Source organism: Leucoraja erinacea, chromosome 18, assembly GCF_028641065.1.
Source record: "Leucoraja erinacea ecotype New England chromosome 18, Leri_hhj_1, whole genome shotgun sequence".
NCBI lineage: Eukaryota > Metazoa > Chordata > Chondrichthyes > Rajiformes > Rajidae > Leucoraja > Leucoraja erinaceus.
The window spans coordinates 19367991-19393056 of record NC_073394.1 but is presented as its reverse complement, the minus strand read 5'-3'; the positions used below and the strand labels follow the sequence as shown (position 1 = coordinate 19393056).

At 42.5% G+C, this 25066-nt stretch overlaps 1 long non-coding RNA gene across 1 annotated transcript in view; it reads left to right on the top strand.

Moving 5' to 3' along the window:
* Window positions 1–461: 461 nt before the first annotated feature.
* The window catches only part of LOC129705719 (uncharacterized), a 122632-nt gene continuing 98027 nt past the window's right edge, over window positions 462–25066 (top strand). The window contains exons 1-2 of the long non-coding RNA XR_008724958.1: window positions 462–2222; window positions 2399–2480. This is a non-coding gene — a long non-coding RNA (uncharacterized LOC129705719). The remainder of the gene's footprint in view (window positions 2223–2398; window positions 2481–25066) is intronic.

The window sequence follows — 25066 nt, the reverse complement described above, 5'->3', positions numbered from 1 at the left end:
TCTTGTAATTTATACTATGTTAACACGTTAATAATAACATTAATATTAACGTGTCAACATAGAAAACGTCATTGTAATCACGGTACAACTAGAGAAAATAGCACAACCTTTTGGCAAAACGGCAAAAAAGGCTGATTTAGGCTCTTGATCGTGAAAAAGGCATTATCTTAGTGAAACCATCAAAAAAGGCATGAAAAGGCACATGGTATTTATGGCGAAATCCTGACTCTACTCATCATTTGTCCAGTTCCCTTTTTCAATTCTATTTTAAAGATTGATGTAATTTCAAAATGTTTTTTGAACAGCCTTGTAAACTGGTTTTATCATATTCAAAATTTGTGCATATACCTTTAATGTACGTCTGAAGAAGGGTTTTGGCCCGAAACGTTGCCTATTTCCTTTGCTCCATAGATGCTGCTGCACCCGCTGAGTTTCTCCAGCTTTCTTGTGTAACCTACCTTTAATGTACCATGTGTTCCTACATTGTCGAGAAATAGTTCCGTTTATTTTATTTGCTGCTCCTTAATCTTTTTACCAGTTTAATCTAGAAAGTGTATCCATTTCACTAGGCTGTTAAAGCCCTGCGCTGTCCTCCTTACTCCTTCAACTTTCTTGAGTGTTATGTCATCTACAAACTTTGAAATTAAGCTTGATAATGGCACAATGGTGCAGAAAATGATGCTGTTACCTCAAAGCTCCAGGGACCCAGGTTTAATCGTTAAATCAAGTGCTGTCAGTGTGAAGTTTGCACTGTGATTGTTTGGTTTACCCCAGGACCTTCAGTTTTCTCCACACCCCAAAAAACAAACTGATGAATTTGCTGCACAAGAGACTACAGAGGCTGGAATCTGGGGCAACAAAAGAACTGGTGGAGGAACTCAGCGGGTGAGATAATTATATTCAGTGCAAAAGAGTTACGAGATTTTAATAGTTAGACGAATCTTGGCACTGGCTTTCCAATGTTTTTATGTATCTCTGAAAGAAAACACTTTAATTATGTCTGAACATTTCATTCTGATTTAATAAAAGAGCTCTTGGCTGTCGCCTTTGCTCCAGTAAGACATATCTGAATGTCTATGTAGTTGTTTTAATGGCAATCAAATCAGTGAGGATGGCCCAGGTCAGCACAACACATGTACCCAGAAGACGGGGGATTTCAATGGAGCTGACAAAATAAATATTATACAATAAACACATTGTTCTCTATTTTTATGTTGCAAACATGTCATTGACTCCACACAACAACCCTTGTGTTATAGATGCAGAAACTGCCTTGGCAGAATTCACAAATCACGGCCCAAAAATGTGCGATATGGAATAAAATTTGCTGTCACAGAATTTATGTGAAAAAAAACATTTTTTTTAAACTCGTGTTTTAAACATGAGCTTATGCTTAGCTTCATTCACAGAGAATGACAAAACATACTCAAGGTGCAAAACAAATATCCCCGTTTCTGTTGTCCATGGACCACTGTGCCTAATTTTAGTTGCACTCATCCACTATCCAAACATTTTTCTTGTATACCTCTCATAGCGATAAAAGACCTTCACCCATCTTGTGGACCATGAACAAACTAAGACATATTAAGGTCATAAAGAATAGGAGTAGAATTAGGCCATTTGGTCCATCACATCTACTCCACCATTCAATCATGGTTGATCTATCTCTCCCATTCGCCTGCCTTCTCCCCATAACCTTTGGCACCTGTACTAATCAAAATGACTGCTATTATTTGTATGGGTAACCCCTGGCATCCCCTCCTAACTGGAAACATGTGAGAAGGTGAACCCAGTGATGTTTGTTTTTACGATTGTGAAGCGACCTGATTAATTCGAGCAAAGCTGTGGGTGAGTTGGTACCATCATTTCACCTCACCCATAATATTAAACACGTGTGGAGGCAGCGTTCTTATATTGCATGTGTTGCAAACTGGCTGAGGGCAGCTGTAAGTAATGCAAACAATCAGCTGCTGATTCTACAACACCTGTAGGTGTCTAAAGTGCACTATTGGTTACACGTATCTTCAGCATAGTGATGTGTTCTGAGTTATCACGTCGTCAATGTTAACTGTTCAGTAAAGTTGGAGAGGAACAGTGGATTTGTAAGAGAAATTTCATTTACTGCGGTAGAGATAGAATGGACTCTCTTTATTCGCCACCCCACACACACCCCCATTGCCTGAAGCGTCGCGGTGTAAAGCAATGCTTGTCGGAATTACGAGGTGATGAACGGCTTTTTAAAAAAAATAACATAACTGGGGGCCAGCTCATTCGAGTGATATAAAATGTAATTTTGAGTGAAGTTGGCGGCTTTGACAAATATTGCTACTAAACTATATGGTCTACGTCGTGTTTTCGTAGCGGTCAAAGACTATAATGTCGAATGTTTACTCTCTAGGTTTTAATGATATTTCCTGGATTCTCCCATCCGTCACCTTTTGGGGGGGAAGTGACTACTTAACGTGTCTGGGAATTTCAAGGTAAGTGACGCTCGTTTATTGATCTGTTAATGATCTGTTCACAACGATTCGCACCCGTTGCACGCGTATTAAACTAGGCTGATCATATGTTTCCGAGGCTGTGTAACTTGCATAAGCTAATCGTTAAAAAAAAATTAAACCAACGTTTTAGCTGGTGAAGGCCAACCAACACTGATGAATCGTATTTACTTTGTCCCCTGGAAGGTTGTCAAATCTTTTTAAACATGTGTCATGCGTTAAAATGAATGAAATGTTCTTCTGTGGTGTCATATTTGGAACCCAATCCCGACCGTCTGCGGTAACATCGGTGGCTTTACATTCACCCATTTAATTCTGTTCACGTCTTCCAGAGATGGATGCGTCATTCCAACACTTTGTTTTATGAAAATATATAAACTAGTACCTCTGGTTCCTGTCTCTAGTTTTATTTCATGCCTTACTGAAATTAAGGAATGTAAGATTATATGTTTGTCGAAGATATGAGTGAAAGTGCGGATTCAAGCGCGGTTGTCTAGTGAGTTCCTCTTGCAGTATCTGTAGTGACTTAAACGCTGAAGACTGGAATACGAGCAGATCGGTTTACGATAGTACTAATAATAACTAGACTGTGTGGCTAGCCATAAGTTCATTCGCACCAGCCAGGATTTTGGCGGGGAAGCACTTTAAGCTAGCTTCCCAGTTCATTACATAGAAACACTGAAAAATTGGTGCAGGAGTAGGCCATTCGGCCCTACGAGCCAGCACCGCCATTCAATATGATCATGGCTGATCATCTAAAGTCAGTACCCTGTTCCTGCTTTTTCCCCATATCCCTTGATTCCTTGAACCCTAAGAGCTAAATCTAACACTCTCTTGAAAACATCCAGTGAATTGGCTTCCAGTGCCTTCGGTGGCAGAAATGGGGCGCTCTTACTGCCCACCAATAAATGAGTAGGGCATGGAAGCGGGACTGTTTACCTGTACCATCAAGTCTTGGTATCCCCATGTTTTATCAAAGATCTGTGCAAAGATGCTCGGAATAATTCCATGTGCCTGACTTCAGTGTTATGTCAGAACATCACAAAAATATCCTGGTGCTGCTGTGGGGTAAACTGGCAGCAGATGGGTAAATGCAATCCAAGAGAAATCTTTTTTTTTAAAAAAGATTCAAGCTGACATGCTTTTGAACAGATTTCCGTTTTGCATCTTCCATCTCTCTACCACCTGCCACGGCCTTGAATAGCCTTAAAGCATTGAACAAAATATAAAGAAACTCAGTGAGCATAGGAGATGTTCTCCATCTGCTGATCCTGTCTTTCTCTTATCTCTTGCTCTTTTCAGTGCCTTTGCTATCAAGGCAAGATCGTTGTGCAAAGTGCTAATGAGACTGCCAGAGACCTAAGCATGTTTGCTTTACTGAGTTTGTTTTCTTTTAAATCTACACAATTTCACCAGGCTGTGGGGCAAACCAGATTTTTGGAACAGTAAAACTTGACATAACTCCAAAAAGACTATGCAACATCTGCAGGGAAAGGGAAAAGAGTGCTAATCATCCAGGGTTGTTAATCTTCGTAAGAGCCCAGAGGACTGCAATATTCCCAGATGGAAAATGATGGACCAAAATTTCCCTTCAGGTGAAACAAAATTAATTTGCACATTGGTGATTGATTTCTGTGTTCATGATACAGATTCCAAGGTGACTCTAAACTACAGATACTCATCACTTCTCCATCTACTCCCACTGGTCTCTCCAGCTTCCTAAATCACTTCCATGATATGAAATTCAAACTCTGCACAGAGCCCCTCCTTCCATCTGGGCAAGTTGCACCCTTCATATATGGGGAAATGGGCCTTTTGGGTCAATTCCTCCATGCTGACCAAGATACTCCATCTAAACTAATACCATATCCCTCCATCTTTCCTATCCATGTACCTGCCCAAATATCTTTTAAATGATGTTATACTAGCCCAATTGCTTCCTCTGACAGCCTGTTCCATATACCCATCTGTGTGAAATGTTTGCTCCTTGGATTCCTATTAAATATTTCCCCCCACATTAAACCAATACTCTCTAGATCTTGATTTTCCCCTAAACTGGGGGGTGAGAAAGGATGAATGCACATAGTCGATCTATTCCCCTAATGATTTTGTACACTTCTAAGTTCACTGCTCCATCTCCAGTGCTCCAAAGAAGAATCTCACCCTTTGGCTCAGGACCTCTAGTCTTGGCAACACCCTTGTAAATCTTCTTCACACTCTTTCCAGCTTAATGGTATCTTTTCTATGGCCAGGTGACCAAAACTGAGCCCAATACTCTCAAGTGTGGCCTTGCCAGCACCTTGTATAATTGTAACTTGTTAGCTGCTGTGACTGCCCTACCTGCCATTTCAGGGAACAATGCACTTTACTAGTAGATCCTTCTGTTTTACAACGCTCCCCAGGGCCCTACTGTTCACTGTGACAATCCTACACTAGTTCGATGTCCCAAAATGCAACGGTTCTCAAGTATCTGAATTAATCTCCTCCACCCCATGTCCTACTGATCAAGATACCACTGTTTCTAGATCTCACCGTCTCCATCACAGGAGACAAACTATTGACCAACATCTATTACAAACCCACTGACTCCCATAGCTATCCAGACTACACTTCTTCCACCCTGCTTCCTGTAAAGGCTCTATCCCCTACTCCCATTTCCTCTGTCTACCCCGCATCCCACTACTGGCCACATCTTCCCATCTCCACCCCTTTCTGCTTTCCACAGAGACTGTTCCCTCTGAAACTCCCTGGTCAACTCGTCCCTTCCCGTCCAAACCCCTCCCTCCCCAGGTTCTTTCCCCTACAACTGCAGAAGATGCAACACCTGTCCCTTTACCTCCCCCCCCCCCTCCCCCTCGACTCCATCCAAGGATCCCAACAGTCTTTTCAGGAGAGGCATAGGTTCACTTGCACCTCCTCCAACCTCATCTACTGTATCTGCTGTTCCAGATGTCAACTCCTGTACATTGGCGAGACCAAGAGCAGGCTCGTCGATCATTTCGCTGAACACCTCCGCTCAGTCTGCATTAATCTACCTGATTTCCCAGTTGCTCAGCACTTTAACTCCCCCTCCCATTCCCAATCTGATCTTTCTGTCCCGGGCTGCCTCCATTGTCAGAGTGAGGCCCAGCGCAAATTGGAGGAACAGTAACTCATATTTCGCTTGGGTAGCTTACATCCCAGCGGTGTGAACATTGAGTTCTCTAACTTCAAATAGCCCTTGCTTTCCCTCTCCCTCCATCCCCTCACCCTTCCCAGTTCTCCCACCAATCTTACTGTTTCCAACGACATTCAATCTCTCTCTCCTGCCCACTCGGCTGACATCAGACTGAAGAAGGGTCTCAACCCGAAATGCCACCCATTCCTTCTCTCCAGAGATGGTGCCTGATTTACTCCAGCATTTTGTATCTACCTTTGATTTAAACCAGCATTGCAGTTCTTTCCTACACAAAATACCACTGTTATTTAGTTTGGCAGTACAGCATTATTTTTTATAATTATCTTCATTGCTTACAATACCAGCAACTTGGTGACACCTGTAAACTTGCTAATCATGTCTTGTATATTCTCAGTTAAATTGTAGATTATAGATGAAATGCAGTAATGAGCCCAGCACTCATCACCTGAAGCACGCCGCTTGTCATAGCTCTCCAGTCAAAACATCTTCCACCACCACCCTCTATTTCATACCATGAAACCAATTCTCTATCCAGTTAGCTAGCTCTCCTTGGATCATGCACGATGCAACCTTCCAAAGCAGCCTGGAATGCAGAACCTACCAGAGATCTTGCTAAAGTCCTTATCGACTATCTACAGCTGTGCTCTCCTCAATCACCTTGATTTTTCAATGAGCTCAATCAAGCTTGAGACATGATCTCCCAAGCACAAAGCAATGCCGACTGCGCCTAATTCCTGACCCATGTCTCTTTTTTTTTCTGATAAAAGCCTCCATTTCTCATCATTCTAGTTTCCTTACACCTACCTGCCTTGCCTTTCACTCTTAACAGGAGCATACATACTTTGAACTCTCATTATTACATTTTCAATGCATCCCACTTTCCGACACCCTGTTCCAATCAACTTTCACGAGCTCCTGCCTAATACAATCAAAGTTGGCCTTCCCGCAATTCAGAACTTGTGGGCCAGGCCTATTCTTATCCACAACTATTTTAAGGTGAATAGAATTGTGGTTACTTGTCCCGAAAGGCTTGCTCACTGACCCTTAAGTCACTTGCCCTGCCCAATTCCCAAAGAGACAGTCACGTTTGGCCCTCTCCAAAAATTGCATGCAAAGGTTTCCGTGACACATTCCACCTCATCTGAGCCCTTGGCACCATGGCAGTCCCAGTCTGTATTTGCAAAGTTAAAACCTGACCCTTTTAGTTTTTCAGCTGCCTGCAATCCTCTGGCATATTTGTTCCTCTAATTCATGTTGAGTATTAAAGGGCCTGTCCCATGAGCATGAGACTCCATGCGACAAGCGCGACCTAACGTGGTCGCTTGAGCCGTACGGCTCGCGGGGCTGGTCCCACTTCGATCGCCGGAGCCGTATGGAGTTGTGCGGAGCTGGTCCCGACATCGCGTGGGGCTCCGAAAAACTGACTGTGTTCAAAAATTCCGCATGGCAACGTCTTGCTGGCCCGAAGCCGCCTCAACGCCGTACGCACAGCCTCGACGCCGTACGTCATGCGCGAACTTCCTGCGGACTTCGCTCAAACGTCATGTCACTCACTCGACCTCCGCGCGGCCCCCGCTTCTGGTTTGGTCGTGCTTGCCGCATGCAGTCGCATGCTCGTGGTACAGGCCCTTTTAGGTCGCGATTTCCGCATGGATTCGCATACTCGTGGGACACTCCCTTTAGAGCCTATGGTAGAATCCTAACAAGGTGGCCATCCCCACTTATTACTTGGCTCCACCTATATAACCTTATTGGATGATCTTTCACTAACTTCATCCTGGACTGCTGCTGTGATTTTCTTCTTAATCAGAGGATGCAGGATGCTCATCATAGGAAAGTCAGAATAAGCATGCTGATGTGGACCTGAAGTGAATAGTATATAGGCTCAGTTAAGGCAGATGGTGTGTGGGTTATGCTCTTGTTTGAGACTTGTTCAATGGTACTTTATTGTCATGTATCAAGGTGCAGTGAAGTTCATTTTTGCATGTGGTTCAGTAAAGCTATTACTAAACAATAATAATATAAGGGCAATCATAGTTAAGTACAAGTGTATAGGAATAGTACACTGAGACAGTTTACAAGAGTTGCCATGTTTTGGCAGCCTGTTTTCAAGAATCAAGTCGAAAGTTGTTATAAATATAGAGTTCTTAAGTTGACCATAAAGACCCGTTGTCCTAATGGCATTGCAAGCTTGGCCTGGCCAACCAAAGTTGTTGGTGTCCTCTGCCTTCCGTCTGCTGCAGTCCGTGTCCAATCTATGCGCTCGGTCTCTTGGCGCGGCGTCCAATCCAATCGAGCCCCAGGCTGCTGCAGGGCCTCTAGTGGCCCACTCCACCGATGCCTCGATCCAGGCACATTGACCTGCGAACCTCCGTTCCTTGCCTCACCTGGCTACCATTCAGATTCCGTAGCCCGGGGGCAACTCCGGCAGCCAATCTTGTAGCACACAAAGCATTTTTGAGGCTGCAGGAAGGTGAGACCCCAATCCGCTTACTGGCTCCGTTGTATCTCTGTCTGCCGCCATCTTGAATTGTGAAGCAGAGCATAAATGCTAGAATAAGCTGATTGGGTTGAATGTTCTGAAACACATCCTATGTAGTATGGAGGGAAGTATTGAGCAAAGACAAATGCACAGGTTTCAAGCTGACAAGTGAAGATATCCTTGAGGATGAGTGATAATGGAATTGAACAGAATGTGGTCATTTATCAAACTTTTTTGGGGGCTGTGCTCACTTACAACACTCCACTCCTCAGAGTCCTGGATCAAGTAGATGAGTCTGCTGCTTACTCCAAGTGGGGGAAAAAGCAAGTGTGTATGTGGTAGAAAACAAGATGACGAGATTAAATGCAATTTAATGGACAAGATTAAACAATTGAGCAGATCCAGAATTGTACAGGCACCAATAATGGGGAAGAGCGAGAGTAACTAGACAGTTTCAAGTGCATCCGTAAGGAGCTAGGAGACCAATTTTCATTTTGAAAAATGGGTGATGATGATGGAAGCTGTTGGGATGAACAAGTTTTCATTCTATAATTAACTCGCAACAAAACACCAGAGCAAAAACAAATATGCACTCACCTTGGCAAGCAAATATCCTCCGATGCCTCCATTAAGATACCTCTTAACTCATCTCACCAAACCTGCTCCCAAACATGGAATGCATTAAAGAAAGCAATCCTCTGGTACAAAGCGTGCCAATCACTCATCGCAGCTAAACCAGGAATTTGTTGAATGCTAGGTGGGAGCCAGTTTTCAGCATGGAGAGACACAGAACGACTGAGGAATAATAGAAGCCAAATATTTATATTCTATCTGTAATTTGTTTCCCTTCATAAGAACAAAATGTCGCCCATGCATAATTACAGGACCGTGTTACAATGGACGGGCAGGCATGCTATGGATGAAATAGACAATTCCCTGAAAGTGTTTGTACCAGATTATAAAGCTCATAAAAATAATTTATAAAATTAGAAATGAGAGCCATTGATGAAATCGTGGCCGGTCAACAGTATTCTAAAATGCATTCACTGTAGATGGTCCATCAAAATGAAAACCATGGACAAGGAGAGGCTTGAGACTCTGGGAGCATTCAGACTGGAGCAGAAAAACATCAGTATAATTCAAAGGTTTTGTTAAAATGCTTAAATGCGTTGATTAACTAAACAGGAAAACCTATTGTCATTTTAGGAATCTTTTTTAGTTTGCGGCGGGGAAGTGTTAATGGACAAGGCGTTAGCTTAAGATTGTACTTTTGGGTACAAAAGTAGGAAAGAAAGTAGACATTGGCACAGTAGATACAATATATGGGAACATTTGAGGCTGTCAAATTATTGTGGATTTCTAAGAGAAACCCAACAGGGACATGGATGAATGGCTTCTTCTTTGCTAAAAACGTGGCTCATTATAATGTGGTGTCAAGTCGAGAAGAATATCAAGCCAAGTCTCTTTGGAAATTTGCAGCTACAGGAAATTGTTCTTCCCACAGGATCAAATCTGTTAACAGATTGTTCCAGTGAAGGGCATTATCACTTTAGATGACAATTCGCTACAATATTGTTAACGAAGTTGACAAAAAAATTAAATTTTGCTGGTGGTGCCACAATTTTTTAAAGACCCCCGAGTATGCACCACAACTTAGAAGTCATATGAAATGTGAAAAGTAATGTTTGATGGTGTTTTAGGTGATACTAAGCCGGGCGGCTGCTGTGTGCAGAGGTTCTTAGTGGTGCAATAGATGAATCACTGGTATTAACTGGACATTGATAATTGTAGATCAGCACAGGGTAAAGTGTTTATTGGCTTTGGGATATTTCAAATTTGGGTTCCAGGATTACAGACGAGATTGTCAGTCTGTCTTGACCTCCATGCCAATCCTGATAATACACAAGTAATTGGCAAAAGCAATATTTTAATCATGAGCCTGTCATGCAAAATACTGACTAATATTTTACTATTCACTATTTCCTTTTCTGGACAATGAGATCAAGCCAAGAAGGTGAAGGTCATCAGTGGAAACAACTTTATGGCGCAAGGTTTGGCCTGAATGTCTGTAATTTGAGAAGGATGTAATTAAAGATTGCAAGGACATTGATAGCTGCATCTCGCCTATCCCTCCAAGAAAACATTCCAACTTTGGAGCCCAGCAGACTATCATTTTTTATTTCTTCAAATAGTGCAAATAAATTTTGAGTTTGTGCTTCGTCCAAGTTTGCGAATAGTACCATAGGCCCGCATATTCACTCTTTCTTGAACTGGGGGATTCTTCTGAGTTGTAACTGTGCTTCGGATGCAATTGTATAGAATCTTTTACTCGTTGGAGAACCCTTAACTCTTGGTCCAGCTCAAATCTAAATTGGGTGGTGCTGCGGTAGAGTTGCTGCCTTGCGGCGTCGGAAACCCAGGTTCGATCCTGACTATGGGTGCTCTTTGTACAGAGTTTGTACATTTTCCCTGTGAACGTGCAGGTTTTTTCTGGGTGCTCTGGTTTCCTCCCACACTCCAAAAATGCACAGGTTTGTAGATTAAGTGGCTTTTGTAAATTGTCCCCAGTATGTCGGATAGAACTAGTGTACCAGGTGATTGCTGGTCGGTGTGGATTCGGTGTGCAGAAGATCACATTTTTTTTTTTTTTAAAGGCTGAAACCATGAAAATTAACAGTTGATATCTCCCACTGGCAGAAGCCCCCACACCCTGCAATCCAGACACTAACCACCCTGCTGTATCTTGCATTAGTCTTGCTTATTATACTTTAATTCAATAATACATGATTGCTAATTAAAAGTTTTTGTAAAAGTATAATCTAATGGTTTGAGTTTGTTACCTGCTCCCAGTTAAAGGAACTGTTATTCTAGCCAATTGCCTTCCTGCTCTCTTGTGACATTTTGTAGACCTCCCTCCCACACTGAACTAACCAGGAACCTTGATTTAAAAAAAATAAATTCATCAATGATGGCAAGTCTCTGCTTAAATGTGCAAAGTATAAAGCTGCAGCATTCAAATTTGTATTTGGCAATAAATATCCTGCTTTTGCCTCTCCTTGAGGTTCCGTTCCCCCCCCCTGTGGGAAATTTTCATTAGATAGTATTCCGTCTTGATCAAGAAATGTTTTGGTGTACTGGATTTACAAAAGGCAATGGACCCTTGTCTAATCGGCTTATTATTGAAGACTTGCTTGTTCTAGCTACGTTCTAGCTAAGCTGTTCCCAAACAGCTGCAATACTGGTGTCAAATAGAATTTGGCTTGGGAATGTTCTGTCCTTTAAGAAGGGAAGTAAAGTGAAACGAACCTAGGGAATTATTGGCAGCGAGCCCCGCATCAGTGGTAGAGAAGCTATTTGCTCCCATTTGGAGGAGAATAGTTTAATTGGGAACAAGTCAGAATGGCTTTGTACACGACAGGTCGTGTTTTACTAACTTGATTGAGATTAGAGCATGTGACCCTGGTCATTTATGAAGGTAGGGCGGTGGATGTTGTCTACATGGATTTTAGGAAGGCATTTGGTGCCTCGCATGGTAGGCTTATCCCGAAGATTGGAGTACATGGTATTAACAATACCTTGGTTGTATGGATTTGGAACTGGCTTACTGACAGATTTGTGGTGGAAGGACAATATACTGGTGGTTGGTGACCAGTGGAGTACAACAGGGATCTCTGCTGGGACCTCTGCTGTTGTAATAATATATTATATAATATATAGCATCTGTGGAGGCTGTGAGTTATTTCTCCCCCACCCGCATCAACTATACTGTGCTGCCTTGGAAAAGAAGGTAACATAATCAAGGACCACTTACACAGTGGCCATTCCCTCTTCCCTCATCCATTATGCTGAAGATACAATAGCTTGGAAGCATGTACCACCACATTCAGAAACTGCTTCTTCCCCAGTGTAATCAGGCTACTGTTTGACTTCTTGTAAGCCAAGAATGTGATTCTGATCTCCCAGCTTACCTCGTTGCCTTTTTACTTGCATTTTCTCTGTAGCTGTAACATTGTGACTGTAACACGTTTTCTCTGCACTGCCAGTTGTACATATGTATGGCTTGATAACACTTGAGCTAGTCAATTCATTCTGTACGCAAAGGAAAAGAAAATCGCCGTTTCTCAGTAAATGTCACAATAATATGTCAACACCATGTTTTGGGTCAGAATCTGTTTTGGGACATAGGGTAGAAATGTGCACCACTAGAGGGCATTGGTATAATGTGAGAGGGAAAAGTTTAAGATATGTGGGGCAATTTTGTCTTTAACACCCAAGTGGGGATCTGGAATGCATTGCAAGCGGAGTCTGTAGACTGGGCAATGTTCAGGGACTTGGCAACGGACCTGAATGAATACGCCACAGTCGTTACAGGCCACATAAAGAACTGTGTGGAGGACTGCGTCCCAACAAAAACATTCCGAGTGTTTCCTAACCAGAAGCCTTGGATGAACCATGAGATCCGCACTCTTCTGAAGTCCAGATCCCGGGCATTCAGGTCTGGTGATACAGAGGTCTACAAGAAGTCTAGATGCGACCTTGGTAAGGCCATCAAAAAAGCCAAAAGAGACTTCTGCTCCAAGCTGGAGGATGAGACGAATGTTCGGCAACTGTGGCAGGGCTTGAATGCCATCACCTCCTACAATACGAAATCAGGAGGCAGCTCAATTGTCAGCGAAGCATCACTAACGAGCTCAATGTGTTTTACCCACTCTTTGATAGGGAGAACACAAATGTGCCTTCCCGAGCCCCCAATCACTGTGATGGTATTTCAGTCACAGAGGCCGACGTCAGAAGATCCTTCAGGGTGGGTGAACCCTTGGAAAGCGCCTGGACCTGATGGCATACCCGGCTGTGTTCTAAAAAACCTGTGTGGACCAACTGGCAGGAGTTTTTACGGACATTTTCAACCTCTCACTTCTGCGATCTGAGGTTCCCACCTGCTTTTAAAGGGCATCAATAATACCGGTGCCCAAGAAGAGGAAGGTGTCGTGCCTCAATGACTATCGACCAGTGGCACTAACGTCTGTGGTGATGAAGTGCTTTGAGAGGTTGATTATGGCACAATCAAGTACTACCTCGACAAGAACCTTGACCCGTTGCAGTTTGCTTACTGCCAACAGATCAATGGTGGATGTGATCTCACTGGCTCTCCACTACGCTCTAGACCACTTGGACAATAAAAACTTGCATGTCAGGCTATTATTCATTGACTACAGCTTGGTGTTTAACACCATCATCCCTCCAAGCTGGTTACCAAGCTCTCAGATCTGGGTCTCTGCACATCCCTCTGCAATTGGATCCTCGACTTTCTCATCCACAGACCTGCAGTAAAGTAAAGTAAGTAAATAAGTAAGTAAGTTTATTGGCCAAATATTCACATACAAGGAATTTGCCTTGGTGCTCCGCCCACAAGTAACAACATGACATACATTGACAGTTACGAATGACTCCGAAAACACTAAACATTAATAATAATAAAGCATTAATGATAAGACACCATTGCTCAAGCATGTGAACCAACAAAATACCAGATCTAAGGGAGGCTATTGAGATTTTTGGCTGTTGAGTAGAGCAACTACTCGTGGATAAAAACTGTTTTTATGTCTGGCTGTGGCAACTTTGACAGTCCGGAGTCGCCTTCCAGAGGGAAGTGATTCAAATAGTTTGTGGCCAGGGTGAGAGGCGTCAGAGATGATCTTGCATGCTCGCTTCCTGGCCCTTGCAGTGTACAGTTCATCAATGGAGGGAAGGTTGCAGCCAATAATCTTCTCTGCCGATCGGACGATTGTGGTGGAAATGGGTCATCCTCGATAACAATCAGCACTGGAGCACCTCAAAGCGGCGTGCTCAGCCCCCTGCTGTACTCGCTCTATACTCATGAATGTATAGCTGGACATTGTACGAACTCCATCATCAAGTTTGCCGACAACACCACTGTTGTGGGACGAATCACTGATGGTGACGAGTCAGAGTGTAGAAGTGAGATCAACCGATTGACCAAATGACCTGGCTCTCAACACCAGCAAACCAGGGAACTGATTGTGGACTTTGGAAGGGGTAGGATAGGGACCCACAATCCTGTTTATATCAACGGGACGATGGTGGAAAGGGTCAAGAGCTTCAAATTCCGGGGCGTGCATATTTCTGAAGATCTTTCCTGGTCCCTACACAGTGATGAAATTATATATTAAAAAAAATAAAAATAAAAAAAGCACATTACCACCTCTCCTTCCTGAGAAGATTACGGAGAGTCAATATGTCAAAGAGGACTCTCTCAAACTTCTACAGGTGTACAGTAGAGAGCATGCTGACTGGTTGCATCGTGGCTTGGTTTGGCAACTTGAGTGTCCTGGAGCGGAAAAGAATGCAGAAAGTTGTGACCACTGCCCAGTCCATCATCAGCTCTGACCTCCCCACCATCGAAGGGATCTATCGCAGTCGCTGCCTCAAAGGCTGCCAACATCATCAAGGACCCACACCATCCTGGTCACACACACTCATCTCTCCTTTGCCATCTAGGGTAGAAGGTACAGAAGCCTGAAATCTGGTACATCCAGGTTCAGGAACAGCTTCTCCCCACAGCCATCAGGCTATTAAACTTGCCATCAAACAAACTCTGAACTATAACAGCCTATTGTACTATCTGCTTATTTATGTGTGTATATATGTATGTGTGTGTGTGTGTGTGTATATGTGTGTATATATATATATATATGTGTGTGTGTGTGTGTATATATATATATGTGTGTGTATATATGTATATATGTGTATATATATGTGTGTATATATATGTGTATATATATATATATGTGTGTGTATATAGTCTATGCTATATAGACACACTGAACTGTTCTGTATTTATGCCTACAATATTCTGTTGTGCTGCAGCAAGCAAGAATTTTATTGTCCTGTCTGGGACACATGACAATAAACTCTCTTGACTTGAGTTGACAGATGAGTACAGCACAGGAATGGACCCTTTGACGCATAATGTTTATGCCGAACATGATGCCAGGTTAAACTGATCTCATCTGCCTGTACATGATCCATATCCATTTGTTCCTTGTGCTTCCATGTGCCTGTCTAAAAGCATCTTAAATGCCACAATCATATCTACCTCAACCTGGCAATGCGTTCCAAATTTCACCGTTTTATTTTTAAAAAACTTGCCCCGCACATCCCCATTAAACCTTCCCTCTTTCTCCTTATGCCATCTAGTGTGAGACGATTATAAAGAAAGCACATCAGCGCCTCTACTTCCTGAGATTTTCCACCCTGGGGTGGAAAATGTTCTGACATTCTACCCTATATATGCCTCTCATTTTTATATATTTCTATCAAGTCTCCATTCGACCCCTGACATTCCAGAGAGTGTTGTTTAGAGGCTTTTAGATAGGCCAATGGAAGTGCAAGGAATAGAGTGATATGGCCCGTGTACAGGCAGACGAGATCAGTTCAACTTGGCATCATATTTGTCACAAACTTTGTGGGCTAGAGTTTATGCTGTACCTTTCCATGTTCTATATTCCAGATCCCAGCAGTTGCAGTTTATTGTCTTCAATCCCATTGGTGTACTTCATCATCAAAGCAAAGACTTTGTTGATGGTGCTCTTGAATGTTACATCAATAACAACAACACCAATGATCAATTTAGTTTCCAGCAATATTACTTTTCTCCAAACTTCAACATTTTATTTGGAAAGGATAGGAATTTTATTTGGAAAGGAGAAGAATACCAGAGGTGTGATATCAGATTGATTGTGGCCTCAAACATCCCTGGCAATATTCTCAAATCAAGTCATTTACAGTGCATAGATGATACGCGATAAGGGAATAATGTTTAGTGTAAGGTAAAGAAGGCAAAGTTCATTCAAGGATAGCCAGAGGGTCATCGATGTGGAAGATATTGGTTCAGGGCAGCTCTCTGTATGTGGTAAGATGATTTGGTTGCCTGACAACAGCTGGGAAGAAATTGTCCCTGAATATGGTGATGTGTGTTTTAACACTTCTATGCCTTTTGCTTGATGGGGGAGGGGAGAAGAGGGAGTGGCCAGGGTGTGACTCACCCTTGATTATGCTGCTGGCCTTGCCGAGGCAGCATGAGGTATAAATGGAGTCAATGGAATGGAGGTTGGTTTGTGGGATGATCTGGGGTGCTTCCACAATTCACTGCGATTTATTGCAGTCTTGGATGGAGCTGTTCCCAAACCAAGCTGTGATACATTCTAATAAAATGCTTCATATAAAATGCTTTCTATTTCTGCAGATGTCTGGTGCTAATAAATGGCAAAAAAATATTTGAGTTAAAGAGAAACGTCTCGACCCAAAATGTTACCCATACATGTTCTGCAATGATACTGCCTGACCTGAGTTATTTGGGCTGGCTTACCATAAATTGAAGGCAGTGGAATGATGGATTATCTGCTTAAAATATAGATAGTTTCAGGATTTTGTGACTTAAGGGCCTGTCCCACTGTACGAGGTAATTCAAGAGTTCTCCCAAGATTTCTCCTGATTTGAACTCGGAGAATGTCCGTAGCGGGTCCATAGGAGTTTGTGGATGTCCAGTAGCGGCTCGTACGAGTAACGGTAGGTACTCGGGAAATCCGGTAAATTCGTGATGTTTTTTCAACACTGCAAAATGTCCACAAGTTTAAAAAAAAAAATTAAAAAAAATACTCGTGATGAAAATTGTTTTTACTTTTTAATCGTACAAGCCGCTACAAGACATTCACGAACTCCTACGGACATTCTCCGAGTTTGAATCGGGGGGGGGGGGGGGGGGGGGAACACGGGAGAACTCTTGAATTACCCTGTACAGTGGGACAGGCCCTTAAATGAGCTTTTTACATAACATTTCACCAAAGTGAAGAAGCAATTTGTTCAAGCATAGCAATACTTAAAATTCCTTTAGCTGTAAATCATGCATATTGGACAGGATAAATGTGATAGCCAAATGGAAAGATAATAAGTTCAGACATAGCATATGTCACCAGACAAGATTTCCAAATCTTGCCTTTGGTGGAACTATGCACAGCTAATGAGTCCAGAATAAATTCCAAAATGTATAAGCATATGAACAAGATGGATGCCTTCTTTTATACTGGCATTACCAGCATCTATAATCTCTCCTGCCTGGATGCCTGCTGTGCTTTATTTAGGCTTATAATCAAGATTACTAGAGCAGTTCCTCCAGTGCCTTTAATAGGGGAGGATGCATTTAACTGAAGGCCCAGTTAGAAAAATTGGGGCAATCAGCAGATGGTATTTAAAGATGAGCAGATGCAGTGCAAACCAATCTCCATTCTCTGATCTTCAGGTTGTATGTCAGTGGATTGTGTCTACTTTCTTTAGTGTTGTGCAACTATCTAGATTGAGTAAAGTGGTACTAAAGCTTTCTCTTAAGTTCGTTTATTCCGCAATGTGGTGATGTCCTCTGCTGAGTATTACGAAATAAAGTGCAGCACTCAACCAAAGTTCTTGCTGAGATGATTATCATAATGTTTGCTGCCAAGTTAAAATCTGGAAATCCATATTTTAAAAAACGTTATCACCCCAACCCATCTTCATCGAGGACATTTGTGGACTTCAATGGTACCTCCTTTATTCAAGATAGAAGGGAGATGGCAAGTCCATCACTATAAGGTAGCTAGGCTAACATCTGTCATCACAAAATGGGTTGAGGTATTTTTAAGGAATTAGTAACAGGATACTGGATCATCGTACAAAGGCACTAAAAGAGCTTTTAAATGGGGATTTCCAGAATGGGTCTGGACACGCCCAACATTGGGAACATTTTTCCTGCATCTAGCTTGTCCAGTCCTTTTATAATTTTATATGTTTCTATAAGATCCCCCTTCATCCTTCTAAACTCCAGTGAATACAAGCCTAGTTGTGGCTGCAGAGCCAGGAGTTTCAATCTTTCCCCGTATGACAGTCCCGCCATCCCAGGGATCAATCTCGTGAACCTACGCTGCACTGCCTCAATCACAAGGATGTCCTTCCTCAAATTAGGAGACCAAAACTGTACACAATACTCCAGAGCGAAGGAAATAGGCAATGTTTCGAGACAAAATCCTTCTTCAGAATCTGAAGAAGGGTTTCAGCCCGAAACGTTGCCTATTTCCTTCGCTCCATAGATGCTGCTGCACCCGTTGAGTTTCTCCAGCTTTTTTGATCATGGTGACCTCAATAACGATTTTCCCCATATCCCATGACTGCAGTTCCCCTAGAGCACAAACTAACTCTGATAAATCCATCCATTGACTTGGCTCCACTGCCCTCTGTGGAGGGAATTTAAATTCACAACTCTCTGGATTAAATTTTTTTTTTCTCAGGGGAATCTTAAATGACCTCCCCCTTATTCTAAACTGTGCCCCTAGTCTGGACACAGGTGGGAGATCCTTCTAGCTTGTCCACAAATTTTATAGAATCATGGTATCCTTCTAAACTCCAAGGTAGTCTTTATCTAGCATAGGCTATGGATACGATCTCGTGAACTTTCCCCATTGGCCTCAATCTCGTGAACCTACGCTTAGAATGAAGGATGTCCTTCCTCAAATTAGATACCAAAACTGTGGCAAAACTGAGAGCGAGGAAATAGGCTATTTTGAGACAGAGAACAGAAGATGGCCCGAAACGGGGGGAGTCCCCCCCCCATAGATGCTGCCCCCCTCCCCGTGTACCCTTCGATTTTCCACGCAGAGTACCATCTAATCACAAACTTGGCTTGATACCTGAGGAGAATTAACTAATAGGTCCTTCTGGATAGAATCGGGTAGTATATTAGACTATAGATTGATTAGAATGAGTGGGGAAAGATATAACGTGGCAAAATGAGAGATCTATTTTGGCAGAGAACAGAAGAGGGTCAGGTCGGGGGGAGTCCCCCCCCCGGCACGAGTACCATGTAATCCCGTGCTACCTGCCCCATGGTCGGAAAGTCGGCGACTAAACAGTCCCCCCCACCCGGGTTGAGGAAGGGGCTGTGGACCCCCAGCAGGACCAAAAACAAGACCTGTCAAAGGGCGGTGAGCTTCTAACGAGCCAAAGGCCATCCATACTTCAGTAGAAGATGCGATCACTGTCATACATAGCATTGTAAGGAATGATGATAAAGCGCACACACACTAAAATCCTATACATCCAGCGGCGGAAGTCCACAGTAACTGGAGGACAGAGATGTGAGGTGCGTCCGTCACCGTTCCCGTTGGAAACCAGCACCACTGCGTCGCTAATGTTTTCAATGATGGTGAATGAATGAAAAAGAATGTAATGCTTGTAAGAAAAGGAAATTCAACTCCTCGTGCCTGCCATCCTAGCAAGGGTTGATATTTTACCTTTGTGCCACTTTCCTGTATTGACTTCATATCCGTTGACTGAATGACCTCTGTTCTTGCATAACAAAAAAACCCAAAGTTAACATACAAATATTGGCATACAAATGATTAAGCAAATGGAATTTTGGCATTTATTGCAAGAGAAATGGAATACATAAGTAATGAACTCTTGTCGTTTTGGCCTCTTTATTTAAGGAATACACTTGTATTGGAAGCATTACAGCAAAACTACTGGATGGACTCTTGGGATAAAGGAGTTGCCATGAAACAGCAAGTAAGCCTTAACTAGCTTGGCCTTGGGGAAAATGAGGCAACATCTCTAAAATGTAAAGCTTTGACAAAATTAATGTCATTGAATTGCAGCCAAAATTATGGGGTACAAATTCAGCATGAAAAGATGCCCATTTAAGATGGGCAAATACATTTCTTTTGAGGATTGAGAATCTTTGGAATTTTCTCTGAGTTATAAAGTAAACTTGAGGCTGAGAAAAGATTTTGGAAAATTGGGGAATCCAGAGTTATGGAACAGAAAGGAATGTGTAGTGCATGCCAGCCCTCGGATCAGCATGATCTTATTAAATGTGGCACTAACGCAAGAGGCCCTATACTCTACTCCTGATGCTATTGTATTCTTGCGATTTTAAATACTCTCCTGACAATTGTATCCTTCCTCCCAAATTTGCTTTGTATAGATTTAGTATGACTATATCCTGCCATTACTGAAAATCTTGGAGAATCAGTTGAAAAGCTATGTACTGTTTTCCACAGGGTTTTTCCAAATTTACAGCAGTATGAATTGGTAGTAACAATACATTAAAACTGCGCAGTTCTAGTTGTATATTCAAAGGTTTAATGAAGTTTAGTTTAGAGAAACAGCATGGAAACTGGCCCTTCGACCTACCAAGTCCACGCCAACAAGCAATTCCCTGCAAGCTAACACTATCCTACACAAACTAGGCCCAATTTACAGTTTTACCAAGCCAATTAAACTACAAACCTGTACATCTTTGGAGTGTGGGAGGAAACCGGAGCTCCCGGACAAAAACCCACGCAGGTCACTGGGAGAACAAACAAACTCCATACAGACAGTACCTGTAGTCAGTAGAGAACCTGGGTGTCAGGCACTGTAAGACAGCAACTCTACTGCTGTGCCACTGTGCTGCCCGTCTGCAGTCATCCTTATTTCTCTTTGCTTCTTGGAACTTCCAAACAATGGATGACCAGAGATGTTCAGATTTCGTCAAAGATAAAAGAAGCATAGGAAGAAATAAAAATGAGGCAGAGCCTTTGAGAAATATGAAGCAAGAAAGAAAGCTAAGCAAGACAGATCCTGGTGGTCAGGATCAAACCCGGGTGTCTGGTGCTGTAAGGCAGCAACTCTACTGCTGTTCCAGCGTTCTAGCTTTTAATTGCAAAATTACTGAAGCAATCTGGCCATACACAATATCTCGCACCTTCCTTGACCACCTTCAAGCATTTGATGCTATCAAATAGACTTCCATCTCCTCCATTATCCTACCCTACTGTTGCCTGTTTTCATTGCAACTTCCCTCTGTGAGCATACTTATCCCATATTTTTCTGAACCCTCCATTGACCTACAGTTCATTGTCCTAATTTACCTGGTGCTCAGATGCCCAACAAAATGTAGACGAGGGAAGGTGGGGATTTGGGGAGGGTGGGAGAGCGAGGTGAAAATCAGCAGTACTGTATCCATCTGGAGGGATAGCGAAAGCAGAACTTCGGGACACCGAAGCGATGTGAGTGAGGGATCCATCTATGACAGCAGGTGGAATTAATCTTGGAATTCCTCAATGTCCTAGAATGGAATACTTCATCTTGGAAGTGAATGCAGCGGAGTTGGGGAAATTGAGACCAATATCAAGAAAGGGGAGAGCAGTGTCAGAAATAGTCAAGTGAATTTGAGGGCAGGTGGTAAAGTTAGCGAAATCCACAAATTCTGCACGGGTGCAGTTGTTGGTGTAGTGGAGAAAGAATTGGGGGATGGTGCCTGCGTATGTTTAAAACGAGGACTGTTCAATGTAACTGCCAAAGAGGCATGCATCACTTGGGCCCATGTGCATGTTCACAGTTACAACTTCAACCTTTAACAAATTCTGCCAAACGGAGGAGAGTGGTAGAGTGAAATGGATGGGGCATCTGTTCATCTGACCTTGAGATCTTCCTAGTGGGGGATGTATGTGTAAAGGGACTGGATGTCCTTGGGGCCAAGAAATTGCAAGTTGTTAAAGGGCATATGAGATGTGTCTGATGTAGGTTGAAAGGGACAGGGTAAGGGGAAGGACAGTAGCGTGGAACTGGGGTATTTGGAGATTTACCTCCATGGTTATGTTCCTATATATCCTCTCGCCTCCATCCAGGGACACCAGCAGTCCTTCCAGCCGAGACAAAGTTTCACATGCACCTAATCTAACATCTACTGCATCTGTTTTTTCCCAATGTGCCCTCCTATATATTGGTGAGACAAAGTGTAGACTCGGCAACCATTTAACAATATTTGTGCTAGGCCTGCCAGGGACGGTAGGACCTCCGGTTGCTAGCCTCTTAACTCCACTTCCCATTTCCATACTGACCTTTCTGTCCTGGGCTGCCTCCATTGCCACACGCAAACTAGAGGAACAACACCTCGTATTCCACTTCAACTCAACAGTAATGCAGCTCTCTTCCTCTCCTTTCTTTCCCCCATATGGATAGCAGGCACCAAAATCGTTTAAATGTACCTCAGTATAGTGACGATAAATTGAACTAAACTAAATTTATTCCCTCCCACACTCTCCCCTTTGGACACGCATCTGTTTCTCCCCTTCCTCTTCCCTTTCCTCCTACATTCCTTCCTCTACCTTCACAATTCACAATGCGTCAATACTTTTGTCACGCCTTCTGTTTTTTCATCTCTGGCTTTTGTCCAGCCATCTCCCTATCATGTAACCCTTCCTCTTTTCCAGCTTTTTCCTCCCCCCCCCCCACCCCTCCCCCACCAACCTTACAATCGGCCTGAAGAAGTCCCAACCCGTAACTTTGCTTATCCATGATCTTCTCAGATGCTGCCCGCCTTGCTGGACTACTCCAGCACGGTCTGTTGCAAACCAGTATCGACAATTCTTTGTTTCTACCTCTCACTGTCCAATTTCTATTCTGAATGCGCAGCTTCTGATGTGCCAATGGCAGCTTGTATATTTGTTTAAAGCTGTGGTATTGCCAGGTTCAACTATTTAAGTATGTTATTTAACCAAGAAAATGTAATAAATTGAAACCTGATCGACTTGAAACGTGACCCCTGCCTTGTTCTTGGTTGGATCAACTTAGAATTCTTATTACTTACTCTGTTTTCATCTCGAGTCAAAACGTGGAAAGCTGCAATGTTTCTGCAGATTAATTCCTCCCCAGGGTACATTTCATGCACTATTATTCAAACGAGAGAGTTCAATTATCTGTTGAATAACCAGATATTTTAGTTTTAAAGTTTGTTTAAGGGAATTAATGTCCCAGAGAACTCCTTTATATCACTTGCCATGCTTTGTGCTACCCTCACTTCTTTATCAACTTTCTTCTCCCTCCCACAATCTGTCTGAAAAAGGGCCCTGACTCGAAATGTAGCCTGCCCATGTCTTCCAGGTATGTTACCTGACTGAAGAAGGGTTTCGGCCCAAAACGTTGCCTATTTTCTTCGCTCCATAGATGCTGCTGCACCCGCTGAGTTTCTCCAGCAATTTTGTGCACCTTCCATGCTACCTGACCTGTTGAGTTACTCCACTATTTCTTTCTTGTTTCTGCATCTTATTCAACTATCTCTGTTGGGTAGGTTATTTTCAAACCAAGTCCCATTTTATCTTCAGCCAATATGACTTTTTTAGTGAGGCAAACTATTCAATTTCAGTGGTTGATTATAACACATTAATCAATCTCCCCTATGCAAGCAATAGACCAACTGATCAAACAGCATATTGGAGAAGCAGTAGTTGATGGAGAATCTAGATCTGAAATGTTGACCATTCCTCTGTCACCACAGGAAATGTCTGACCCGCTGAGTTCTTCCAGCAATTTAAAAAGAAATTCCAGATTCCAGCATCTACAGACTTGTAATTGGACCTGAGACTTCTTTAGTCAGTATATAGGAATTGTGTACTTTGTAATGAATGTACCTTCACTTGCCTTGGTCACCGACCAAACATTTCTTCCAAAAGAGCAATTTGCAGAAATTATGATGTGGTTATCTGTGAAAATAAGTGGCTTTACTGTGCAGCTGATGGGGATTTGGCAGCACATTAGGTTTTCATCATGGAGTCCAGAGCAGCTGAAGAAATATCACATATTTTCAACCTGACAGCTCGTTCTTATCTGCAATTCAGTTTAAACAAAAAAATATTCCTTTTCTTGGACTGGCTGTTAAATGGAGTATGAATAGTCTTCAGCTTTCTTTTGGAAATTGGAAGCATTCAAATTTGCATTTAATCTTGCCGTGTTTGTTGGGAATATTAACCATCTCTGAAGTTGATAAATATGTAAATAGATGTTTTTAAAAAATCTCGTGAAAATATTAGATTTGTTATCCCTGCTTTTCCATATCTATTATTAACAAGATCACAATGTGATGGACCAGAGGTGGAAAGAATACCAGGCAATACGTTTAATTATTGGTATTCTGATGACCTCTGTCAAACTCTCTATCTTGTAAGTTGTTATTTTTACTTTGGTTAAATGGATTGAATTAAAACCGTTTTGGGAGAAAGGTTACACTATAATTAATAAAAGGCAGGGTGACTCCATGTTCAGCATGTTTCAAGACATTCCACACTGGCATTTGTTTTTATTTTATTGCTTCTATCCCTGCCCCCATCTGTTCCTGCATTTTTTAACATTTAATATTTTTTCTGTGTGGAATATGTCATTCACAAAATATGCCTGAGTGGGTGGATCTCGCTGGCGTGGAGATTAAGTCGATTGCTGTTTATCTTTAAGTGGACAAAAAATTGGGAAGAGAAGGGGAAAAGACGTATCACTCTTGAGGACTGGAGGACACTGCTAAACATACAGGAAATTAAAAGTGTCAAATTCCAAAAATATCTTGTGATCCGATTGCAAAACCTTTCACAAAAAATGTGGCTTACCAGCTTGGGTCACTAAAGGGACATGCTCAGTGCTGTTTAGCCAATAACGATTGGAATCTAGGGGGTGGAAGGTCAAAGAGAGTGCAGTGGCTACCAAATTTGTTCATCCATTCAGTGACTTATATCTGTCATCCAGGTCACTATGAAAAATGCATAAAATCATATTTCCCAGTAAGCTGTTCTTGCAGAACATACACAATGCTGGAGTAACTCAGTGGGACAGGCAACATCTCTGGAAAGAAGGAATGAGTGACATTTTGGGAGCCAGCGCAGCAAGTTATTAAAAATAAATTAAAAGAAATCAAATCTGAAATAAAACTAAATGCTGTAAACACTTGACAAGTTAAGCAGCATCTGTGGAGAGAGTAATGCAATGTTTTGGTCAACAGCTGAAAGTGAAGTTGGTTTTGAGTTGTAGTAAGAGTGAGGTGGAGAGGATATA